Source organism: Balaenoptera physalus (genome assembly GCF_965194825.1).
Source record: "Balaenoptera physalus genome assembly, chromosome: 16".
NCBI lineage: Eukaryota > Metazoa > Chordata > Mammalia > Artiodactyla > Balaenopteridae > Balaenoptera > Balaenoptera physalus.
The window spans coordinates 40,081,789-40,098,869 of record NC_138898.1 but is presented as its reverse complement, the minus strand read 5'-3'; the positions used below and the strand labels follow the sequence as shown (position 1 = coordinate 40,098,869).

The 17,081-nt window shown below is 40.2% G+C and overlaps 1 long non-coding RNA gene across 1 annotated transcript in view; it reads right to left on the bottom strand.

Moving 5' to 3' along the window:
- Positions 1-216: 216 nt before the first annotated feature.
- Positions 217-17,081, bottom strand: part of LOC309644504 — a 30,507-nt gene continuing 13,642 nt past the window's right edge. The window contains exon 5 of the long non-coding RNA XR_014254459.1: positions 217-3,915. This is a non-coding gene — a long non-coding RNA (uncharacterized lncRNA). The remainder of the gene's footprint in view (positions 3,916-17,081) is intronic.

The following is a 17,081-nucleotide window of genomic DNA, read 5'->3' as shown; positions in this document are numbered from 1 at the left end:
TGAATCATTGTGCACTGAGTTCTAACGACTGTATCAAAGAGAGAAAATGTAAGGAATTCAAAATCATGTGTAAGCATCATCACAGAACCATGAAGAAAAAATCAGTAAGCTGCTATCAACATTTAAACATGAACACCCAGACATTCATGGTCTACTTCTCTCAGACTCATGGAGTCATAGAAACAACACTTTTTTTTTTCTTTTTTTTTTGAAACAACACTTTTTAAAAGCAGTAGCTGTCTGCAAAAGAGGAAAGCCGATAGTAATCTTCAATTGGTGTTTTAAAATTCTCAGTGTTGAAGCTTAGTTCTTTCTTCCTCTCAGTTTGGAATTTACAACTGCCCCCCACCCAAAAAAAATTTTTTTATTTTAAGTCATTTACAACAAAAGCATCCATCACAGTCATTCTGCTGCCTCCAGCACTGTGACCACGCCCTGGTAACTCAAGAGTCTTAACACAATTCACTTGACTGGGAGCTTAGCACTAGCCATCTCTCCAGCTCTGAGCTTGGATCGGGAATGCAAAGCTGGACTCTCAAAGAGCTCTTTAGAGTGGAGGCAAGAACAAATTCCTACTATCCATGAATGAAAAGTAACGAAAGGGCTTATCAGAGGTGCAAACAGGCGATTAAGGCTGATCATAGGTGAAGATTTGGGGAGGAGGAGTTATTACTTAACTGGTCTTTGACTAGTTAATAGCATTTCAAGTTGAGTAACTTGAATGCTCTGCAAATGTGTTTGGATTTTTTTTCTATAAACTGAGGGGAGCCATTAAAGATAAATAAGCAGGACTGTTTGAGGGAACAGCTCTGGCAGTAGGGACAATTGGAGAAGCCAGGATGAAAAGCAGAGGGAAAAGTTAAGAGGTTCTTTAGGAAATCTACAGCCTTGCTACTCACAGCAGCGCCTCTATCACCAGGGAGTTTGTTAGAAATACAGAGGTTCAGGCTCCATCCCAGACCCACTAACCTAGAATCTCTTGTTTTAATGAGATCCCCAGTGTGAAAAACACTGACAATATTGCATATACCCAGCTTGACAAGGCTGGATCCCAAAGAGTTGGGACTGGCCCTGAGCTTTGAGTGAGGAGCAAAGGAAATCTGAAGTTAGTATCTTGGTCAGGGGTAAGAGGAGGATAATTTAAAGATTCAAGGCTCCCAAGTGTAGGTAGAATATAAATACTTGCTCAGAAATGAAAGGGCCACGAAAGTGGGCAGGCAAGACCAGGTTACGGCAGGAGTTAAGATATCTGGAGCGACTCCAAAAGGCAACTGGTGGGGAAAGGATCCTGCTATGGAAGAGCTGCCCAGGGGGCTGTGAGTGAGGGGTGGGCCCCGGGGAAGTGGGGGGAACTTGTATGCACAGGGTGCCAGGTAGTTCTAATTTGGGGAACAGAAAGTGGGCAATTTCAGAGTCATAATGAAGGGATGATCTATTAGTTTGAGTGACAAATTTTATGTATGGAGTGAGAGAGAGTTGTTGAAGATGACACCTACGTTTCCAACCTGCTGTATTTCAGGAAGGTGACATAAAATACCTGACATTTAGACAATCTTATATCACTGATGAAAGAAACCTCTAGAATGTTTTGTTTGGAATGTGCACACAATTTGCACCAGGTAACTTTATGTGGGAGCCTTTAAGAATGAGTAAAAATATCTAATGTTTATTAAGCACTTTCTCATACAAAATGTGGTTTTCAATGCTTAAAATACCCATTATGAACATCATAACAACCCCATGAAGTAGGCTCTGTTATTATTCCCATTTTACAGATGAGGAAACAGAGGCATGTAAAAGTTATTTAACTTGCCTGGGCAAAAATCAGTGTCAAGGCCAAGATTTGGACCTGGTTCATGATGTCACAGCTTAAAATCATCATCATGGTGCTAGGCTACAATTCCTCCCTCCCACATACCCTTATTTTGTGGTCTAAGCTGGAAGGTACTTCCAAATTCAAACAGGTATCCAATTTTTACTTACTATGGCCCCCAAAAAGTGTTAGAAAAGATTTTTCAGTTCTAAATTCTGGGAATTATTTTTATGAATTGAAAAGCATTAAAGGGAAATATTTCTTAGAAATAATAAGACAGCTGTACAAATTGAGAGAAAACCAATTCCTGATGACTTGGGTTAATTATGACAATGTTTGCAGGGGCAACGAAATCCTCCAGTATCCCACAAATTTTACTCTTATCAGTCAGGTCCATGATTGATCTTTTACGACCCTCTAATCAAGATCCTGGATATTTTCAAAGGTAGTCTGTATGAAAAAGGGAAAACGAAGAAGGATAAAGAAACAAAGGCCAGGGTAATAAAAATACTGGGTAACTACAAGGCATGGGACCAGCCTTCCTGAGTTCAGTTCCATCTTCCTTCTCCCTACTTTCTAGCCATATATCCATGAGCAAATCACTGTCTGTGCATCAGTTTCCCTATCTGTAAATTGGGGGGCAGTGATCATACTTACTTTGAAGTATTGTTGGAGGGAACAAAATGACGATTCATGAGGAGCACATAGTAAACGTAATAGCAGGTAATATGACAATCATCAGATCAGTAGTCAAACCAATACACAGAAATTAATGGCAACTCCTTTTTTATGAACTGTCCGCCAGACTCCAGTGTATGTCTCTGTCTCCAGCTCTCTCAGTTGTGGGTTGAAAGATGAAGCCCAGGTTGGCAGGAAAAATCTCCTTTTAGTTTTCTTTAAATGAGCTCCAAAGGGCTTTATTTCCCTGGCCACTATTATTTGCTCTGGCACTCAAAGTTAGCAGCAAGAACTATTAGCAAAAACCCCCCAATCACATGGATATCAATAGAAGAAAAATCTTCCAAGATTCCATATCCTGCCTATGCCTCAAATCCAGAAACATCCACTGACCTCCTTTTAGCACCGAATGATGACAATGCAGATATCTCAGGCTGCAGTTCCCTGTTCACTGCAGTCTGTCTGAGGTTGTTTTGCCCCTGGACTATTTTTGCTCACATGGTTGCTCTCAGCCGCAGACATTCAAATGGAAACCAGAGAGATCCAAATACTTGGGAGGAACCCATAAACAAATGTAGGAAGAAGCATCCAGTCTGACCATGGCGCCCACAGAAGTTTCTGTAGACAGAATATAAGGGGCCAGATTCCCAACACCTACTACTTGAAAATTTGCCTAAATCTTTCTTAGAGACTTAGCTACTTCACAGGGATGGAAGGATGGAAATTCAGAAGAGCAGGATGGGGAGAGCTTATTCAGTATGTGTGTGGGTATATGTATATTCAAAGATTTCCCTTGGGGGGCCTGGATGCCTGCCATTTTGTGCTTACAGAGAAAATACAAATTGGGCTATATTTATTTGTTTATTTTAATAAAAGTCGATCAAACAAAAACAGGTCCCTAGGTACAGAAACTTACAGAAAAACATCAGGCCAAGTTAAGGGTGTGTTTTCATTAAGAAATGAAAATGATTAAAATAGATTCTAAATATTGTATGTATAATACATTTTTGAGGATCAGTAGGTAACCCCAACCCAGTTTGTAAGTATCTAACCCCAAACCCCGTCTGTAAATATCTAAATACGATTCACAACAACAAAAGTCTCTGATTCTATAGAATTCAGAAATGCAGTACTAGATGTGGTACAGGGCCTTCCAAATTTCTATTCTTTTCCCCCAAGTCTTCAGGCTTTTTTCCCTTTCCTCCCCAACCCATCCTAACTGGACCACCATTAGCTAAGAAATTAATGCAAAATAAGGAAAAGAGGGAACCCAAAACATGAGGCTGCCCTGGCAAAGTCCCCTAACTGGAGTATAAACTGAACCCACCAGCAGCTTCGTTCATCACAGTCCGGGGTCTTATTAACTCACTGATGGGTTGTCACTTTTGAAGGATTCCCAGCCACAAACCTCCAATGCTTGTATGCTAGAGAGAAACAGAACAGACAGTGTTATCTTGGACCCTACTGCCCTTACTTAAGGAGTGTGTTGGGAGATTGGATCTAAATACATCAAAACAAAAAGAAACCCCCCACCCCCAAAAGCAGTAAGAAAACTACAAGAAATCCTTGCTTTCAGGAGTGGGCAGGCAAATCTTCAAACATTTGTCAGTTACATGCATCTTTTAAGACTACCTGGAAAATGACGTGCAGCCTTCCCAAACAGAACCAGCTTATAGAACATTTTCACCTTTTCACCTTCCAACGAATTGCTTGTTTTCCCATCCAAACAATAACCTTATTGTTTGCCCTGAAGTACAGTACATGACTAGTCTAGTTAGGGAAGTGAATGAATTGTTGTTCTGTCAACAAGATTTTCCCCCCACATACCTATTATATCTAGGAATTCCCTCCCAAGTTAGAAACTGAAGAAAATGCCCACTGCTTTCATCTACTTTCATTATTCTGGGTTCTACTGGTGTTAGACTAGGGTTGCTTAGCAATGTGAAATTACTAGGAAGAGGAGGACTAATTGTGGTATTTGTACAAGTTTCTAAGTAGACCCTGTGATACCCCTGTCACAGTCTGGTGAGAATTTTGATCCGTGGTACTTTCCATGTTTTATTTAAGCCCAGGTTAAACACAGGTAACCCTCCTTAAGGATGCAGTTTACTTACTAGGAAAGGAGTATATGGAGACATGATAAAGGCTTAGTTCTGGAATAAGTCACCCTAAATCCTTCCTCTCCTTCCCCTCCCTCACAGCCCTTTGAAACAGAAACCTACTGACTGATAAAGGAAATTTGTATGTATTGGGACCTTCAAAAGAGAGGTTGTCCCAATAGCCTGGCCCACATCACAAATCTCAACCTAAGTCAGCCCAAACTTATGGGAAATGCCTCACTGTCTAGGAAAGCTAACATATACCCTCCAGCTCAGCTTTAGCTGGCTCACCTTACCCTAGAAAACAGGACCTGCCCTCCTTACCAGGAAGTCCCCGGCTTCCTAGACAACCGTGCCTTGTTTTTGAGTTGCTGCTTCTAATGCTCTTGCCCAAAATCCCTTGGGAAATGTTCCCCACTGTTTGTGAAGCTCTGTACTCCCCCAATCCATGTATTGTTTTCTCTTAAGTAAAGAACATCAAACTCATTACTAAATTGTAACATTTTTGTTATTTGACACAGCGGAAAAAAAAGGAGCCATCAGACCTCTGGCCTTGTCTGATCTGGATGATCCTTCCTTCTTAATCCATTAAAAATGGAAAACAAATGTAAAAAGTTTGAAAAAAAGTTCAGTTTAATAACGCATGGAGGGGGTCTGGGCAAGATGGTGGAAGAGTAAGAGGTGGCGATCACCTTCCTTCCCACAGATACATTAGAAATACATCTACACGTGGAACTGCTCCTACAGAACACCCACTGAATGCTGGCAGAAGACGTCAGACCTCCCAAAAGGCAAGAAACTCCCCACGGACTTCGGTAGGGCAAAAGAAAAAAGAAATAACAGAGACAAAAGAATAGGGACGGGACCTGCACCAGTGGGAGGGAGCTGTGAGGGAGGAAAGGTTTCCACACTCTAGGAAGCCCCTTTGCGGGTGGAGACTGCGGGTGGCAGAGGGGGGAAACTTCGGAGCCACGTAGGAGAGCGCAGCAACAGGGGTGCGGAGGGCAAAGCGGAGAGATTCCCGCACAGAGGATCGGTGCCGAGCAGCACTCACCAGCCCGAGAGGCTTGTCTGCTCAGCCGCTGGGGCAGGCGGGGGCTGGGAGCTGAGGCTCGGGCTTCGGTCAGATCACAGGGAGAGGACTGGGGTTGGCGGCGTGAACAAAGCCTGAAGGGGTTAGCGCACCACAGCTAGCCAGGGCGGGGGGGGAGGAGTCCGGGAAAAAGTCTGCAGCTGCCGAAGAGGCAAGAGACTTTTTCTTGCCCTTTGTTTCACGGCACGCAAGGAGAGGGGATTCAGAGCACCGCCTAAACGAGCTCCAGAGACGGGCGCGAGCCGCGGATATCATCGCGGACCCCAGAGACGAGCATGAGACGCTAAGGCTGCTGCTGCCGCCACCAAGAAGCATGTGTGCGAGCACAGGTCACTCTCCACAACGCCCCTCCCGGGAGCCTGTGCAGCCTGCCATGAACAGGCTCCCGTGATCCGGGGACAACTTCCCTGGGAGAACGCATGGCACGCCTCAGGCTGCTGCAACGTCACGCCGGCCTCTGCCGCCGCAGGCTCGCCCTGCATCCATATCCTTCCCTCCCCCCAACCTGAGTGAGCCAGAGCCCCCGAAGCAGCTGCTCCTTTAACCTCATCCTGTGTGAGCGAAGAACAGATGCCCTCAAGCAACCTACATGCAGAGGAGGGTCCAAATCCAAAGCTGAACCCCGGGAGCTGTACGAACAAAGAAGAGAAAGAGAAATTTCTCCCAGCAGCCTCAGAAGCAGCGGATTAAAGCTCCACAAACAACTTGATGTATCTGCATCTGTTGAATAACTGAATAGACAACGAATCATCCCAAATTCAGGAGGTGGACTTTGGGAGCAGGATATATTTTTTCCCCTTTTCCTTTTTTTGTGAGTGTATATGTGTATGCTTCTGGGTGAGATTTTGTCTGTATAGCTTTGCTTTCACCATTTGTCCTAGGGTTTGGTCTGTCTTTTTTTTTTTTTTTTTTTACTTAAAAAATTTTTTCCTTAATAAATGTTTTCTTACTAATTTTTTCCTTATTTCATATTTTTTATTTTAAAAAATTAAAAATTTTTTTCTCAATAAATTTTTTCTTAATAATTTTTTTCTTATTTTTTATTATAAAAAATTAATAAGTTTATTTTTTTAAAAATTTTAAAAATTTTTCCTTAAAAATTTTTTTTCTTATTTTTTATTATAATAGCTTTATTTTATTTTACTTTATCCTCTTTCTTTCTTTCTTTCTATTTTTTCTCCCTTTTATTCTGAGCCATGTGGATGAAAGGCTCTTGGTGCTCCAGCCAGGCATCAGGGCCGTGCCTCTGAGGTGGGAGAGCCAAGTTCAGGACACTGGTCCACAAGAGACCTCCCAGCTCCACATAATACCAAACAGCGAAAATCTCTCAGAGATCTCCATCTCAACATCAAGATCCAGCTTCACTCAACGACCAGCAAGCTACAGTGCTGGACACCCTATGCCAAACAACTAGCAAGACAGGAACACAGCCCCATCCATTAGCAAGGCTGCCTAAAATCATAATAAGGCCACAGACACCCCAAAACACACCACCAGACGTGGATGTGCCCACCAGAAAGACAAGATCCAGCCTCATCCACCAGAACACAGGCACTAGTCCCCTCCACCAGGAAGCCTACACAACCCACTGAACCAACCTTAGCCACTGGGGACAGATACCAAAAACAACAGGAACTACAAACCTGCAGCCTGTGAAAAGGAGACCCCAAACACAGTAAGATAAGCAAAATGAGAAGACAGAAAAACACACAGCAGATGAAGGAGCAGGGTCAAAACACACCAGACCTAACAAATGAAGAGGAAATAGGCAGTCTATCTGAAAAAGAATTCAGAATAATGATAGTAAGGATGATCCAAAATCTTGGAAATAGAATAGAAAAAATGCAAGAAACATTTAACAAGGACCTAGAAGAACTAAAGAGGAAACAAGCAATGATGAAAAACACAATACATGAAATTAAAAATACTCTAGATGGGATCAATAGCAGAATAACTGAGGCAGAAGAATGGATAAGTGACCTGGAAGATAAAATGGTGGAAATAACTACTGCAGAGCAGGATAAAGAAAAAAGAATGAAAAGAACTGAGGACAGTCTCAGAGACTTCTGGAACAACATTAAATGCACCAACATTCGAATTATAGGGGTCCCAGAAGAAGAAGAGAAAAAGAAAGGGACTGAGAAAATATTTGAAGAGATTATAGTTGAAAACTTCCCTAATATGGGAAAGGAAATAGTTAATCAAGCCCTGGAAGCACAGAGAGTCCCATACAGGATAAATCCAAGGAGAAACACGCCAAGACACATATTAATCAAACTATCAAAAATTAAATATAAAGAAAACATATTAAAAGCAGCAAGGGAAAAACAACAAATAACACACAAGGGAATCCGCATAAGGTTAACAGCTGATCTTTCAGCAGAAACTCTGCAAGCCAGAAGGGAGTGGCAGGATATACTTAAAGTGATGAAGGAGAAAAACCTACAACCAAGATTACTCTACCCAGCAAGGATCTCATTCAGATTGGATGGAGAAATTAAAACCTTTACAGACAAGCAAAAGCTGAGAGAGTTCAGCACCACCAAACCAGCTTTACAACAAATGCTAAAGGAACTTCTCTAGGCAAGAAACACAAGAGAAGGAAAACACCTACGATAACAAACCCAAAACATTTAAGAAAATGGGAATAGGAACATACATATCGATAATTACCTTAAATGTAAATGGATTAAATGCTCCCACCAAAAGACACAGACTGGCTGAATGGAAACAAAAACAAGACCCATATATATGCTGTCTACAAGAGACCCACTTCAGACCTAGAGACACATACAGACTGAAAGTGAGGGGATGGAAAAAGATATTCCATGCAAATGGAAATCAAAAGAAAGCTGGAGTAGCAATTCTCATATCAGACAAAATAGACTTTAAAATAAAGACTATTACAAGAGACAAAGAAGGACACTATATAATGATCAAGGGATCGATCCAAGAGGAAGGTATAACAATTGTAAATATTTATGCGCCCAACATAGGAGCACCTCAATACATAAGGCAAATACTAAAAGTCATAAAAGGGGAAATCGACAGTAACACAATCATAGTAGGGGACTTTAACACCCCACTTTCACCAATGGACAGATCATCCAAAATGAAAATAAATAAGGAAACACAAGCTTTAAATGATACATTAAACAAGATGGACTTAATTGATATTTATAGGACATTCCACCCAAAAACAACAGAATACACATTTTTCTCAAGTGCTCATGGAACAATCTCCAGGATAGATCATATCTTGGGTCACAAATCAAGCCTTGGTAAGTTTAAGAAAATTGAAATCATATCAAGTATCTTTTCTGACCACAGTGCTATGAGACTAGATATTAATTACAGGAAAAGATCTGTAAAAAATACAAACACATGGAGGCTACACAATACAGTACTTAATAACGAAGTGATCACTGAAGAAATCAAAGCGGAAATCAAAAAATACCTAGAAACAGGGCTTCCCTGGTGGCGCAGTGGTTGAGAGTCTGCCTGCCAATGCAGGGGACACGGGTTCGAGCCCTGGTCTGGGAAGATCCCACATGCCGCGGAGCAACTAGGCCCGTGAGCCACAACTGCTGAGCCTGCGCGTCTGGAGTCTGTGCTCCACAGCAAGAGAGGCCGCGACAGTGAGAGGCCCGCGCACCGCGATGAAGAGTGGCCCCCGCTTGCCACAACTAGAGAAAGCCCTCGCACAGAAACGAAGACCCAACACAGCCATAAATAAATAAATTAAAGTTAAAAAAAAAAAAAGAAAAAAAAAAAAATACCTAGAAACAAACGACAATGGAGACACGACGACCCAAAACCTATGGGATGCAGCAAAAGCAGTTCTAAGAGGGAAGTTTATAGCAATACAAGCCTACATCAAGAAACAGGAAACATCTTGAATAAACAACCTAACCTTGCACCTGAAGCATTTAGAGAAAGAAGAACAAAAAACCCCAAAGCTAGCAGAAGGAAAGAAATCATAAAGAACAGATCAGAAATAAATGAAAAAGAAATGAAGGAGACTATAGCAAAGATCAATAAAACTAAAAGCTGGTTCTTTGAGAAGATAAACAAATTTGATAAACCATTAGCCAGACTCATCAAGAGAAAAAGGGAGAAGACTCAAATCAATAGAATTAGAAATGAAAAAGGAGAAGTAACCACTGGCACTGCAGAAATACAAATGATCATGAGAGATTACTACAAGCAATTATATGCCAAAAAAATGGACAACCTGGAAGAAATGGACAGATTCTTAGAAATGCACAATCTGCTGAGACTGAACCAGGAAGAAATAGAAAATATGAACAGACCAATCACAAGCACTGACATTGAAACTGTGATTAAAAATCTTCCAACAAACAAAAGCCCAAGACCAGATGGCTTCACAGGCGAATTCTATCAAACATTTAGAGAAGAGCTAACACCTATCCTTCTCAAACTCTTCCAAAATATTCCAGAAGGAGGAACACTCCCCAACTCATTCTACGAGGCCACCATCACCCTGATACCAAAACCAGACAAAGATGTCACAAAGAAAGAAAACTACAGGCCAATATCACTGATGAACATAGATGCAAAAATCCTCAACAAAATACTAGCAAACAGAATCCAACAGCACATTAAAAGGATCATACACCATGATCAAGTGGGGTTTATTCCAGGAATGCAAGGATTCTTCAATATACGCAAATCAATCAACGTGATACATCATATTAACAAATTGAAGGAGAAAAACCACATGATCATCTCAATAGATGCAGAGAAAGCTTTTGACAAAATTCAACACCCATTTATGATAAAAGCCCTGCAGAAAGTAGGCATAGAGGGAACTTTCCTCAACATAATAAAGGCCACATATGACAAACCCACAGCCAACATTGTCCTCAATGGTGAAAAACTGAAACCATTTCCACTAAGATCAGGAACAAGACAAGGTTACCCACTCTCACCACTATTATTCAACATAGTTTTGGAAGTGTTAGCCACAGCAATCAGAGAAGAAAAAGAAATAAAAGGAATCCAAATCGGAAAAGAAGAAGTAAAGCCGTCACTGTTTACAGATGACATGATACTATACATAGAGAATCCTAAAGATGCTACCAGAAAACTACTAGAGCTAATCAATGAATTTGGTAAAGTAGCAGGATACAAAATTAATGCACAGAAATCTCTTGCATTCCTATACACTAATGATGAAAAATCTGAAAGTGAAATTAAGAAAACACTCCCGTTTACCTTTGCAACCAAAAGAATAAAATATCTAGGAATAAACCTACCTAAGGAGACAAAAGACCTGTATGCAGAAAATTATAAGACACTGATGAAAGAAATTAAAGATGATACAAATAGATGGAGAGATATACCATGTTCTTGGATTGGAAGAATCAACATTGTGAAAATGACTCTACTACCCAAAGCAATCTACAGATTCAATGCAATCCCTATCAAACTACCACTGGCATTTTTCACAGAACTAGAACAAAAAATTTCACAATTTGTATGGAAACACAAAAGACCCCGAATAGCCAAAGCAATCTTGAGAACGAAAAATGGAGCTGGAGGAATCAGGCTCCCTGACTTCAGACTATATTACACAGCTACAGTAATCAAGACAGTTTGGTACTGGCACAAAAACAGAAACATAGATTAATGGAACAGGATAGAAAGCCCAGAGATAAACCCACGCACATATGGTCACCTTATCTTTGATAAAGGAGGCAAGCATATACAGTGGAGAAAAAACAGCCTCTTCAATAAGTGATGATGGGAAAACTGGACAGGTACATGTAAAAGTATGAAATTAGAACACTCCCTGACACCATACACAAAAATAAACTCAAAATGGATTAAAGATCTAAGTGTAAGGCCAGACACTATCAAACTCTTGGAGGAAAACTTGGGCAGAACACTCTGTGACATAAATCACAGCAAGATCCTTTTTGACCCAGCTCCTAGAGAAATGGAAATGAAAACACAAATAAACAAATGGGACCTAATGAAACTTAAAAGCTTTTGCACAGCAAAGGAAACCATAAACAAGACCAAAAGACAACCCTCAGAATGGGAGAAAATATTTGCGAATGAAGCAACTGACAAAGGATTAACCTCCAAGATTTACAAGCAGCTCATGCAGCTCAATAACAAGAAAACAAACAACCCAATCCAAAAATGGGCAGAAGACCTAAATAGACATTCCTCCAAAGATTGCCAACAGACACATGAAAGAATGCTCAACATCATTAATCATTAGAGAAATGCAAATCAAAACTACAATGAGATATCATCTCACACCGGTCAGAATGGCCATCATCAAAAAATCTAGAAACAATAAATGCTGGAGAGGGTGTGGAGAAGAGGGAACACTCTTGCACTGTTGGTGGGAATATAAATTGATACAGCCACTATGGAGAACAGTATGGAGGTTCCTTAAAAAACTAAAAATAGAACTACCATACGACCCAGCAATCCCACTACTGGGCATATACCCTGAGAAAACCATAATTCAAAAAGAGTCATGTACCAAAATGTTCATTGCAGCTCTATTTACAATAGCTAGGACATGGAAGCAACCTAAGTGTCCATCATCGGATGAATGGATAAAGAAGAGTGGCACATATATACAATGGAATATTAGTCAGCCATAAAAAGAAATGAAATGGAGGTATTTGTAGTGAGGTGGATGGAGTTAGAGTCTGTCATACAGAGTGAAGTAAGTCAGAAAGAGAAAAACAAATACAGTATGCTAACACATATATATGGAATCTAAGGAAAAAAAAAAAAAAAAGGTCGTGAAGAACCTAATGGCAAGACGGGAATAAAGACACAGACCTACTAGAGAATGGACTTGAAGATATTGGGAGGGGGAGGGGTAAGATGTGCCAGGGTGAGAGAGTGGCAGGGACATATATACACTACCAAATGTAAAATAGATAGCTAGTGGGAAGCAGCCGCATAGCACAGGGGGATCAGCTCGGTGCTTTGTGACCGCCTGGAGGGGTGGGATGGGGAGGGTGGGGGGGGAGACGCAAGAGGGAGGAGATGTGGGAAGGTATGTATATGTATAACTGATTCACTTTGTTACAAAGCAGAAACTAACACACCATTGTAAAGCAATTATACTCCAATAAAGATGTTAAAAAAAAAAAAATAACGCATGGAGATGAGACAATTCAACATTCTGCTGAGTAGGGCACTAACAGAAAAGCGCTCATATCTCCCTACTCTGTTCAGCAACAGCCGTAAAGAACAAGTCAGATGGTCAGAGAAACTCATGCAAGCAGCTGGATGAAGTCAGTTCCATGCAGTATCCATTTCCAGCCTTTGCCACAGCTACGCCCACACAAATGAGCACCCAAACTTTACCTTCACACATTCAGCTTAAGTTGCCCAGCAAACTTACCACGTGGACCAACCAGCCTTTGGTACTCACACTTCATTTTTATTTGCTTTTTATCCTATAATCCTTTCTTGTTTTATTTTCTTTAAACTTAGAAAGGGTGATGCAGTATAAAAAATAAAGTTTGTCCGTAGGTCCTTTATAAGCTCAGGGCCAGATCAGATTTTGCTTAAGACTCCAATATGCATGTATGAATATGTTTTCCTGAAACCTTGCTGATATCTATATACAAATGATGAGTAATGATTCTTGAAGAAAAGTAAAATCTTTCAGTCTGATTATCTCCTGTCCTGGGTGAGAGTCAGGAATGCATAGAGGCTAAATGTTCTTCTCTACCTCACTCTCCCGTCCCTCCAACAGGCTAGCCAGGGCATGTTCTCATGGCGAAGGCAGCTGTGCACTAGTGGAAGCAGAAACACACATATACAGTTGGTTTTCAAGCTTCTGCATGTATCCCATCTGCTAACATTTAATTGGCCCAAATTAGTCATGTGGCCACAGTCAGAATCAAGAGGCACAGAAATAGACTCCACCACCTCCTATGTAATTGGCCCAAATTAGTCATGTGGCCACAGTCAGAATCAAGAGGCACAGAAATAGTCTCCACCACCTCCTATGTCAAAAGGTGTGGTTACGAAGAGGAGAAAGGAATTGAGTCACGAATGCAGTGAATCTATGACACCATAGATGTGCTCACAGTCACAGATGATAATATAGAGACCCAGAGAATGTGTCGGAGATGAAACTAGAACTCAGGTCTCTAGACTTATGGTTTGCTCCTCTTTTTATGGTACCCGTTGCCTTTATTTTACTAAAGAGCAATTACATGACTGATAAAGATAAGTCATAATCAATTTTAGTATTATCAGTTATAACCCGTACTCCCTAAAATAGTGCCTAAGAAATACCTTATCTATAAAATATGTGTGAACAGCTTTGAACCAAACATGGAAAACTATTCTCTGTCTGATATTTTAGCAGTTAAGATTTTATGCTATTAGAGAGCACAATGCAGGCCAAGCAAGTATTAGAAAAAGGGAAGCATAAACTATGATGACTGGAGACACTTACAATGTACTTAGAGTTGGCAGATTTAGCAACTAAAAATACAAGATGCCAGGTTAAATTAGAATTTCATAAAAAATGACTAATATTTTAGTGTCTTGTGCATGTTTTGGAATATACTTACACTAAAAAATATTCATGATTTATCAGAAATTCACATTTAACTGAGTACACTCTATTATATCTGGCAACCTTATATTTACTAGGAGATTTAAGATACATACAAATCATAACTAACAATGTGTGATATACATGCCTATATATAATATTAGTAATAATTCATTCCTAAAAATTTTTTTCAGAGGAGAATTACTGTAAGTGTTCAAAATAAAATTTTATAATGAAAAGTATTGTCATATTGGCAAATTAATTAGCATCTTCAAAAAACAAACTTTTCGGGCTTCCCTGGTGGCGCAGTGGTTGAGAATCTGCCTGCCAATGCAGGGGACACGGGTTCGAGCCCTGGTCTGGGAAGATCCCACATGCCGCGGAGCAACTGGGCCTGTGAGCCACAACTACTGAGCCTGCGCGTCTGGAGCCTGTGCTCCGCAACAAGAGAGGCCGTGACAGTGAGAGGCCCGCGCACCGCGATGAAGAGTGGCCCCCCGCTCGCCGCAACTAGAGAAAGCCCTCGCACAGAAACGAAGACCCAACGCACCCAATAAATAAATAAAGAAATAAATTTATAAAAAAAACAAAAAAAACAAAAAAAACAAACTTTTCCATAAAATGAAATAAGAAAGTACAATAGGATTTCATATGCATAGATGGCAGTTAATTCCATGATAGGGTTTGAGTGAGTAGGAATTGAACTTCATAAATGCATAATGAATTCACTAAGGTTCTAGGGCTTTTAATGTACCTTTAATGGACTAGAAAAGTGAAAACAAAGAGAAAGAACTCTGGATTCCACAAACAAGAGTGGAAAATGCTGCCCCACAGAGTGGATGTGGTAAGAGGATATGGAATAATTTCTTCTCAGTACTTTTTGGTGCTCCCCTGGCAAGGGGACCATCCCCAGTGGACTCTATTCCGGGCACCCTCTCTCTAGGGACTCCAGCCACAATGCCTGTGACCTCATATCAGAGCCCAGTGTTTGAAGGGAAGAAGTAACTAAGTAGCTGGGAGAATCCAAAATTGTTTTTTAAAAAAGTAAAGTAAGAAATTAAAATTAAAACATAAAATAAATGTAAAAAATTTGTGTCAATATAAATTGGTAGACAAGATGAAGAGTTAGTAACAGTCTGGTTCTATCAACAGCTGTCAGTGGGAAGGAACTGAAAAAAACAAAAACAAAAAACTTTCTCCTAAATCTGGCCAAGCCATCTGTTAAAACTGGTTTCCATTAAATGTTTGTTAATTTAATTTATAAAAGCCAAAGCCCAATGGTCGTTGTCTGCTGCACACAATAGGGGCAGTATGTGTACCAGCTGGCTCTCTGCCAGTATATAGTATCATACAGACTGGTGTCTTGTATGTAAACATTGTTTGAATCTCTAATAATCAAAACAAATTTTTTAAAAAACCCTCCATGGCTCCAATATCCTTATAATGCAAAACAAATACTGAACTTCCTGTGTCCAGTTTCTGTATTTAGACTGTGGGTCTTCTTGTTGGCAAATCAATGTGAGCAGAGTTTGTTTCACCACTTGCATTAGGTCAAAGTTTTCACTTCCTCTAGGGAGAGAGAGGAAGTTGCCACTGAAGGAGAATCAACTCTGTGTTGTATGCTTTACGGTCATTGCACTGGATGTCACATTTAATAAAATTTCTCATATTACAAGTTAAATATTGAATATGTACAGCTTATGGACATAGAGTGTCTTATGGATATGTTGGATATTACTTGCAATGTGTGCTATGATTATATACAAAATAAATATAAAAATAGTGGTAAATCAAAACAGTAGTATAAATTATGTAATATTCTATTACAAATATTGATTGTCATAATTAGTAATATATGCTAAATAAAAAAGTTGAAGGGAAAGGTAAGAGGGAGAATATTCATTCTCTTCCCCTGGCTTCTATTCAGTCCATAAATATTTCCCACACAACTTCTCTCCCAATGAGAGAAGCAGATGTTGTTTTTTTCACTCCACCAACCAGGAAATCTTTATTGGGTATCTTCTAGGTGCTCTGCACTGTGCTAGATAGAGCGGAGGATAAAGAGCAAATGTAAGAAATGTTCCTGGTCTCCAGAAGCTTGTGGTCCATCTCTAATATCCCCACGATAGCTCTGCCCTGGGGTTTTTGTTATTTGTATAACAACCTTCTCCTACTGGCCATCCAGTGACCAATGGTCAATGTGGAGCCCATTGGGTGGCTATGGTGAGAACCACTGAGGTACAGGGCAACTCCATCCACCTATTTTCAAGAATTATTTATTAAGTACTCACCATGTTCCTTCAGTATTTGTTTGAACTTGAGTGTGTGTGTGTAAGAAAGAGAGAGGGAGAAACTTCACTTAAATAGCTTCGACATGAAACTTAATAACTGTAACCTGAAAGGGTCAATTCAGCACCCATATGATCCACCGCTGGGTGTCTACTAAAGGAAGGGGGCAATTAAGGGATTAAAAATCAGAGTGGAGGTTTGATATAACATGGAAGAATCAACAGGTTAATTGACTGTTTGTTGTTGTTATTTGTTTTGCTCCATTTTGTTTTCCAATGTTAACTGGTTGCCATGATATTCTGTGGGTGTCATTTAATTCCCAGGCCAGGACGTCACTTAGGCACGGGGAGAATGTGGTTTGCTGATGAAAAACTTATCTGTGTGCAATACTCATGTGGACTTCATTTCTATTAAAATAATATGCTTTATTTAGCCAATGAGTTGGAATTTTTAAAAAATTCCTTTGTGCTAAAGTCATCTCTGTATCTCATTTTAAAACCAACCCAAATATCTTAGGTCCAAAGAGAAGCATTCAAT